The sequence below is a fragment of the Panulirus ornatus genome, unplaced genomic scaffold (assembly GCF_036320965.1).
Source record: "Panulirus ornatus isolate Po-2019 unplaced genomic scaffold, ASM3632096v1 CTG_496_pilon, whole genome shotgun sequence".
In the NCBI taxonomy this organism is placed as follows: Eukaryota; Metazoa; Arthropoda; class Malacostraca; order Decapoda; family Palinuridae; genus Panulirus; species Panulirus ornatus.
In genome coordinates, this window is record NW_027264807.1 from 146,496 (window position 1) to 157,515 (window position 11,020).

An 11,020-nucleotide genomic window follows, 5' to 3' on the forward strand; every position below is an offset into this window, starting at 1 on the left:
ACTTGGACTACAACAAACAGCCATCCATACACCATACCTACCTAGACTACAACAAACAACCATCCATACACCATACCTACCTAGACTACAACAACCATCCATACACCATACTTAAACTACAACAAACAACCATCCATAAACCATACCTACCTAGACTACAACAAACAACCATCCATACACCATACCTAACTAGACTACAACCATCCATACACCATACTTAAACTACAACAAACAACCATCCATACACCATACTACCTAGACTAAAACAAACAACCATCCATACAACATACTACCTAGACTACAACAAACAACCATCCATACACCATACCTACCTAGACTACAACAAAAAACCATCCATACCTACCTAGACTACAGCAAACCATCCATATACCATACCTATCTAGACTACAACAAACAACCATCTATACACCATACTTACCAAGACTACAACAAGCAACCATCCATACACCATACAACCTAGACTATAACAAACAACCATCCATACATCATACCTACCTAGACTACAACAAACAACCATCCATACACCATCCCTACCTAGACTACAATAAACAACCATCCATACACCATACCTAACTAGACCACAACAACCATCCATACACCATACTTCCTAGACTACCACAAACAACCATACATACCCCATACCTACCTAGACTACAACAAACAACCATCCATACCTACCTAGACTACAACAAACAACCATCCATACACCATACCTACCTAGACTACAACAAACAACCATCCATACCTACCTAGACTACAACAAACGACCATCCATACACCACACTACCTAGACTACAACAAACAACCATCCATACCTACCTAGACTACAACAAACAACCGCCCATACACCACACTTACATAGGCTACAAAAAGCAATCTTCCATACACTATGCTTACCTAAACTACAACAACCATCCATACACCATACTGCCTAGACTACAGCAACCATCCATACACCATACTGCCTAGACTACAACAAACAACCTTCCATACACCATACCTACCTAGACTACAACAAACAACCATCCATACATCATACCTAACTAGACTACAACAAACAACCATCCATACACCATACCTACCTTGACTACTACAATCATCCATACACCATACCTAACAAGACTACAACAAACAACCACCCATACACCATACTTCCTAAACTACAACAAACAACCTTCCATACACCATACCTAACTAGACTACAACAACCATCCATACACCACACTTACCTAAACTACAAAAACAATCATCCAAACACCATGGTTCCCTAAACTACAGCAACCATCCATACACCATACTGCCTAAACTACAACAAACAACCATCCATACACCATACCTACCTTGACTACTACAATCATCCATACACCATACCTAATAAGACTACAACAAACAACCACCCATACACCATACTTCCTAAACTACAACAAACAACCTTCCATACACCATACCTAACTAGACTACAACAACCATCCATACACCACACTTACCTAAACTACAAAAACAATCATCCAAACACCATGGTTCCCTAAACTACAGCAACCATCCATACACCATACTGCCTAAACTACAACAAACAACCATCCATACACCATACCTACCTTGACTACTACAATCATCCATACACCATACCTAATAAGACTACAACAAACAACCATCCACACACCATAATTCCTAGACTACAACAAACAACCTTCCATACACCATACCTAACTAGACTACAACAAACAACCATCCATACACCACACTTACCTAAACTACAAAAACAATCATCCAAACACCATGGTTCCCTAAACTACAGCAACCATCCATACACCATACTGCCTAGACTACAGCAACCATCCACACACCATACTTCCTAGACTACAACAAACAACCTTCCATACACCATACCTAACTAGACTACAACAAACAACCATCCATACACCACACTTACCTAAACTACAAAAACAATCATCCAAACACCATGGTTCCCTAAACTACAGCAACCATCCATACACCATACTGCCTAGACTACAGCAACCATCCATACACCATACTTCCTAGACTACAACAAACAACCTTCCACACACCATACCTAACTAGACTACAACAAACAACCATCCATACACCACACTTAACTAAACTACAAAAACAATCATCCAAACACCATGGTTCCCTAAACTACAGCAACCATCCATACACCATACTGCCTAGACTACAGCAACCATCCATACACCATACTTCCTAGACTACAACAAACAACCTTCCATACACCATACCTAACTAGACTACAACAAACCATCCATACACCACACTTACCTAAACTGCAAAAACAATCATCCAAACACCATGGTTCCCTAAACTACAGCAACCATCCATACACCATACTGCCTAGACTACAACAAAAAACCTTCCATATACCATATCTACCTAGACTACAACAAAAAAACCTTCCATATACCATATCTACCTAGACTACAACATACAACCATCCATACACCATACCTACCTAGACTACAACAACCATCCATACACCATACCTACCTAGACTACAACAACCAACCATACACCATACCTAACTAGACTACAACAAACATCCATCCATGCACCATACTTACCTAAACTACAACAAACAACCATCCATACAGCATACCTACCTAGACTACAACAAGTAACCATCCATACCCCATACTTACCTAAAGTACAACAAACAACCATCCATGCAACATACCTACCTAGACTACAACAAGCAACCATCCATACACCATACCTACCTAGACTACAACAAACAACCATCCAAACATCATACTACCTAGACCACAACAAACTACCATCCATATACCATACTTACCTAGACTACATCAAACAACCATCCATACAGCATACCTACCTAGACTACAACAAACAACCATCCATACACCATACTTACCTAAACTACAACAAATAACCATCCATACAGCATACCTACCTAGACTACAACAAGCAACCATCCATTCACCATACCTACCTAGACTACAGCAACCATCCATACACCATACCTAACTAGACTGCAACAAACAACCATCCATACACCATACTTACCTAGACTACATCAAACAACCATCCATACAACATACCTAACTAGACTATCACCACAAAGCCCACTGTTAAGCCTTAAATATTAGAATAACTTTCCCTTATATGGAATATTAAGTAAGCTTATTACCTAGTCTTTAAGAGGGAGACAATTGATTAGTGACCCAAATGGTCCAGAGAAAAGCCACATAAATGGTACAGAGCAAGACAACTGTGGCACAAATTTTCTTTCCACTGGGAGAGAGAAGAGGGAATGGCTGACCTAATTTGGACCAGTGATATAATGATTTACCCACATTAATGTGGCTCAAAACAATCCTTCCAGAGTTGTATATAAAAATGGAAATACACTTACTTATGAAAACAATCCTCCCAAACTTGAATAGAAATACACTTGTTTATGAAAACAATTGTTCCAAACTTGTATAGAAGAATAGAAATACACTTACTTATGAAAACAATCCTTCCAAACTTGTATAGAAGAATAAAAATACACTTGCTTATGAAAACAATTATTCCAAACTTGTATAGAAGAATAGAAATACACTTGCTTATGAAAACAATCCTTTCAAACTTGTATAGAAGAATAAAAATACACTTACTCATGAAAACAATCCTTCCAAACTTGTATAGAATAGAAATACAATTCTTCCGAACTTGTATAGAATTGAAATACACTTATTTATGAAAACAATCCTTCCAAACTTGTATAGAACAGAAATACACTTATTTATGAAAACAATCCTTCCAAACTTGTATAGAACAGAAATACACTTATTTATGAAAACAATCCTTCCAAACTTGTATAGGAGAATAGAAATACACATACCTATGAAAACAATCCTTCCAAACTTGTACAGAAGAATAGAAATACACTTACTTCTGAATACAATCCTTCCAAACTTGTATAGAATAGAAATACACTTACTTATGAATACAATACTTCCAAACTTGTATAGAATAGAAATACACTTACTTATGAATACAATCCTTCCAAACTTGAATAGAAGAATAAAAATACACTCACTTATGAAAACAATCTTTCCAATACACTCACTTATAAAAACAATCCTTTCAAACTTGAATAGAAATACACATACTTATGAAAACAATCATTCCAAACTTGTATAGAGGAACAGAAATACACTTGATTATGAAAACAATTGTCCCAAATTTGTATAGAAGAACAGAAATACACTTGATTATGAAAACAATTGTTCCAAACTTATATAGAAGAACAGAAATACACTTGATTATGAAAACAATTGTTCCAAACTTGTATAGAAGAATAGAAATACACTTACATATGAAAACAATTGTTCCATACTTGTACAGAAGAACAGAAATACACTAACGAAAACAATCCTTCCAAACTTGTATAGAAGAATAGAAATACACTTGATTATGAAAACAGTTGTTCCAAATTTGTATAGAAGAATAGAAATACACTTACTTAAGAAAACAATCCTTCCAAACTTATATGGAAAAATAGAAATAGACTTAATTATGAAAACAATCCTTCCAAAACTGTAAAGAAGAATAGAAATCCATTTACTTATGAAAACAATCATCCATACATGTATAGAAGAATAAAAATACGCTTATGTAAACAATTGTTCCAAAATTTCATAGAAGTATATGAATACACTTACTTATAAAAACAATTGTTCTAAACTTGTAAGGAATAGAAATAACTTACTTATGAAAACAATCCTTCCAAACTTGTATAGAAAAATAGAAATACACTTGCTTATGAAAACAATCCTTCCAAACTTGTACAGAACAGAAATACACTTACTTATGAAAACAGTCCTTCCAAATTTATACAGATGAATACAAATACACTTACTTATGAGAATAATCCTTCCAAACATGTGTAGAAGAATAGAAATACACTTACTTATGAGAATAATCCTTCCAAACATGTGTAGAAGAATAGAAATACACTTACTATGAAAACAATTGTTCCAAACTTGTATAGAAGAATGGAAATATACATGATTGTTGCAAACTTGTATAGAAGAATAGAAATATACTTATGAAAATAATCCTTCCAAACATATATAGAAGAATAGAAATATATTTACTATGAAAACAATTGTTCCAAACTTATATAGTAGAAATACACTTACTTATGAAACAATCCTTCCAAACATGCACAGAATAGAAATACACTTGTGAAAACAATTGTTCCAAACTTGTACAGAAGAAATGAAATACACTTACTTATAGAAACAATCCTTCCAAATATAGAACAGAAATATACTTACTTATGAAAACAATCCTTCCAAACTTGTATAAAAGAATAGAAGTACACTTACTTATGAAAACAATCCTTCCAAATTTGTATAGATGAATGTAAATACACTTACTTAGGAAAATAATCCTTCAAAATTTGTATAGAAGAATAGAAATACACTTACTTATGAAAACAATTGTTCCAAACTTGTATAGAAGAATACACTTACTTATGAAAACGATTGTTCCAAACTTGTATAGGAGAATAGAAATACACTTATGAAAACAATCATGCATCTTTTGTGCAAGCCATCACTGCTTCCCTTACTACATCACATTCCTCCCCCACTCCCCTTACCTCCTTTGTTCTCACCTTTTTCCATTCTGTACTCAGTCTCTCCTGGTACTTCCTCACACAGGTCTTCTTCCCAGGCTCACTTACTCTCACCACTCTCTTCACCCCAACATTCTCTCTTCTTTTCTGAAAACCTCTACAAATCTTCACCTACGCCTCCACAAGATAATGATCAGACGTCCCTCCAGTTGCACCTCTCAGCACATTAACGTCCAAAAGTCTCTCTTTCACGCGCCTATCAATTAACACAATCCAATAACGCTCTCTGGCCATCTCTCCTACTTACATACGTATACTTATGTATATTTCTCTTTTTAAACCAGGTATTCCCAATCACCAGTCCTTTTTCAGCACATAAATCTACAAGCTCTTCACCATTTCCATTTACAACACTGAACACCCCATGTACACCAATTATTCCCTCAACTGCCACATTACTCCTCTTTGCATTCAAATCAGCCATCACTATAACCCAGTCTCATGCATTAAAGCTGCTAGCACACTCACTCAGCTGCTCCCAAAACACTTGCCTCTCATGATCTTTCTTCTCATGCCCAGGTGCATATGCACCAATAATCACCCATCTCTCTCCATCAACTTTCAGTTTTACCCATATCAATCGTAGAGTTTACTTTCGTACACTCTATCACATACTCCCACAACTCCTGATTCAGGAGTAGTGCTACTCCTTCCCTTGCTCTTGTCCTGTCACTAACCCCTAACTTTACTCCCAAGACATTCCCAAACCACTCTTCCCCTTTACCCTTGAGCTTCGTTTCACTCAGAGCCAAAACATCCAGGTTCCTTTCCTCAAACATACTACCTATCTCTCCTTTTTTCTCATCTTGGTTACATCCACACACATTTAGACACCCCAATCTGAGCCTTCGAGGAGGATGAGCACTCTCACTCCTTCCTCTGTTTCCCCTTTTAGAAAGTTGAAATACAAGGAGGGGAGGGTTTCTAGCCCCCCGCTCCCGTCCCCTTCAGTCGCCTTCTACGACACGTGAGGAATGCATGGGAAGTATTCTTTCTCCCCTATCCCCAGGGATATCCCCGAAGTCAAATACATATATATATATATATATATATATATATATATATATATATATATATATATATATATATATATATATATATATATATATATATATCCCTGGGGATAGGGGAGAAAGAATACTTCCCACGTATTCCCTGCGTGTCGTAGAAGGCGACTAAAAGGGAAGGGAGCGGGAGGCTGGAAATCCTCCCCTCTCTTTTTTTTTTTTTTTAATTTTCCAAAAGAAGGAACAGAGAATTGGGCCAGGTGAGGGTATTCCTTCAAAGGCCCAGTCCTCTGTTCTTAACGCTACCTCGCTATCGCGGGAAATGGCGAATAGTATAATATATATATATATATATATATATATATATATATATATATATATATATATATATATATATATATATATCTTTCTTTTCTTTCAAACTATTCGCCATTTCCCGCATTAGCGAGGTAGCGTTAAGAACAGAGGACTGGGCCTTTGAGGGAATACCCTCACCTGGCCCAATTCTCTGTTCCTCCATCTTACATAAGCCTGCCTACCTATCTTAACCCACAGCCCTAAAGATATCTTACTACTCCACAATATCCTATTTAATATTATCTTAGGTGATCAATGTCATATTATTCTGAAATGTACAAACTGGGCGACCCATCAAATCCCACGTTTACGTTCACCCATCCTCATCTTTTCACTTACTTGAAAATAGGTACAATATCGAGAAATAATTTGTGAAAAAGATTTTGAAGACCTCAGGAACGGAGAAGAAATATTACGTAATCCTAATTAACGAGACACGATTAAGTCACTGAGAACAGTGCAAACGGAGGCTTCGAAGACTGGCTGGCAAGGGTGGGTGTAAGGGAGGTCAAGCCCAGCAGCAGGAGCTCCACTTCATTATGGTTCATGGTGAGGTGCCTGAGGATTGGCGGAATGCGTGCATAGTGCCATTGTACAAAGGCAAAGAGGACAAAGGTGAGTGCTCAAATTACAGAGGTATAAGTTTGTTGAGTATTCCTGGTAAATTATATGGGAGGGTATTGATTGAGAGGGTGAAGGCATGTACAGAGCATCAGATTGGGGAAGAGCAGTGTGGTTTCAGAAGTGGTAGAGGATATGTGGATCAGGTGTTTGCTTTGAAGAATGTATGTGAGAAATACTTGAACAGCAAATGGATTTGTATGTAGCATTTATGGATCTGGAGAAGGCATATGATAGAGTTGATAGAGATGCTTTGTGGAAGGTATTAAGAGTATATGGTGTGGGAGGCAAGTTGTTAGAAGCAGTGAAAAGTTTTTATCGAGGATGTAAGGCATGTGTGTAAGGAGGAAGAGAGGAAAGTGATTGGTTCTCAGTGAATATTGGTTTGCGGCAGGGGTGTGTGATGTCTCCATGGTTGTTTAATTTGTTTATGGATGGGGTTGTTAGGGAGGTGAATGCAAGAGTTTTGGAGAGAGGGGCAAGTATGCAGTCTGTTGTGGATGAGAAGGCTTGGGAAGTGAGTCAGTCGTTTTTCGCTGATGATACAGCGTTGGAGGCTGATTCGGGTGAGAAACTGCAGAAGCTGGTGACTGAGTTTGGTAAAGTGTGTGAAAGAAGAGGGCTGAGAGTAAATGTGAATAAGAGCAAGGTTATTAGGTACAGTAGGGCTGAGGGACAAGTCGATTGGGAGGTAAGTTTGAATGGAGGAAAACTGGAGGAAGTGAAGTGTTTTAGATATTTGGGAGTGGATTTGGCAGCGGATGGAACCATGGAAGCAGAAGTGAATCATAGGGTGGGGGAGGAGGCGAAAGTTCTGGGAGTGTTGAAGAATGTGTGGAAGTTGAGAACATTATCTCGGAAAGCAAAAATGGGTATGTTTGAAGGAATAGTGGTTCCAACAATGTTTTATGGTTGCAAGGCATGGGCTATAGGTAGACTTGTGCGGAGGAGGGTGGATGTGCTGGAAATGAGATTTTTAAGGACAATATGTGGTGTGAAGTGGTTTGATCGAGTAAGTAATGTAAGGGTAAGAGAGATGTGTGGTAATAAAAAGCGTGTGGTTGAGAGAGCAGAAGAGGGTGTTTTGAAATGGTTTGGTCACATGGAGAGAATGAGTGAGGAAAGATTGACAAGGAGGATATATATGTCAGATGTGGAGGGAACGTGGAGAAATGGGAGACGAAATTGGAGGTGGAAAGATGGAGTGAAAAAGATTTTGAGCGATCGGGGCCTGAATATGCAGGAGGGTGAAAGGCATGCAAGGAATAGAGTGAACTGGAACGATGTGTTATACTGGGATTGATGTTCTGTCAGTGGATTGAACCAATGCATGTGAAGCATCTAGGGTAAACCATGGAAAGTTTTGTGGGGCCTGGATGTGGAAAGGGAGCTGTGGTTTCGGTGCATTATGCATGACAGCTAGAGACTGAGTGTGAACAAATGTGGCCTTTGGTGTCATTTTTCCTAGCACTACCTCGTGCACGTGCGGGGGAGGGGGCTTGTCATTTCATGTGTTGCGGGGTGGCGACGGGAGTGAATATAGGCAGCAAGTATGAATTATGTACATGTGTATATATGTATATGTCTGTGTATGTATATATATGATTGCATTGAAATGTACAGGTATGTAAATGTGTGTGTGTGGACGTGTATGTATATACATGTATATGTGGGTGGGTTGGGCCATTCGTCTGTTTCCTTGTGCTACCTCGCTTACGCGGGAGACAGCAACAAAGAATGATAATGAATTAATAGATAATGAAAACAATCCTTCCAAAATTGTATCAAAAAATACAAATATACTTACTTATGAAAACTATCCTTCCAGACTTGTATAGAAGAATAGAAACACACTTATGAAAACAATTGTTCCAAACTTGTATAGAAGAATAGAAATACACTTATGAAAACAATCCTTCCAAACTTGTATAGAATAGAAATACACTTACTTATGAAAACAATCCTTCCTAACTTGTATAGAATAGAAATACACTTGTGAAAACAATCCTTCCTAACTTGTATAGAATAATGGAAATACACTTATGAAAACAATCCTTCCAAACATGTAGAGAAGAATAGAAATACACTTACTTATGAAAACAATCCTTCCTAACGTGTACAGAAGAATAGAAATACACTTACTTATGAAAACAATCCTTCCAAACTTGTATAGAATAGAAATACACTTATGAAAACAATCCTTCCAAACTTGTATAGAATAGAAATACACTTATGAAAACAATCCTTCCTAACTTGTATAGAATAGAAATGCACTTACTTATGAAAACAATCCTTCCAAACTTGTATAGAATAGATATGCACGTACTTATGAAAACAATCCTTCCAAACTTGTATAGAACAGAAATACACTTACTTATGGAAACAGTCCTTCCAACATAGAAATACACTCATGAAAACAATCCTTCCAAACTTGTATAGAATAGAAATACACTTACTTATGAAAACAATCCTTCGAAACTTGTATAGAAAGAAATACACTTATGAAAACAATCCTTCCAAACTTGTATAGAATAGAAATACACTTACTTATGAAAACAATCCTTCCAAACTTGTATAGAATAGAAATACACTTACTTATGAAAACAATCCTTCCTAACTTGTATAGAATAGAAATACACTTATGAAAACAATCCTTCCTAACTTGTATAGAATGATAGAAATACACTTATGAAAACAATCTTTCCAAACATGTAGAGAAGAATAGAAATACACTTACTTATGAAAACAGTCCTTCCTAACTTATTATTTTTTTTTATTATACTTTGTCGCTGTCTCCTGCGTTTGCGAGGTAGCACAAGGAAACAGACGAAAGAAATGGCCCAACCCCCCCCCATACACATGTATATACATACGTCCACACACGCAAATATACATACCTACACAGCTTTCCATGGTTTACCCCAGACGCTTCACATGCCCTGCTTCAATCAACTGACAGCACGTCAACCCCGGTATACCACATCGCTCCAATTCACTCTATTCCTTGCCCTCCTTTCACCCTCCTGCATGTTCAGGCCCCGATCACACAAAATCTTTTTCACTCCATCTTTCCACCTCCAATTTGGTCTCCCTCTTCTCCTTGTTCCCTCCACCTCCGACACATATATCCTCTTGGTCAATCTTTCCTCACTCATCCTCTCCATGTGCCCAAACCACTTCAAAACACCCTCTTCTGCTCTCTCAACCACGCTCTTTTTATTTCCACACATCTCTCTTACCCTTACGTTACTCACTCGATCAAACCACCTCACACCACACATTGTCCTCAAACATCTCATTTCCAGCACATCCATCCTCCTGTGCACAA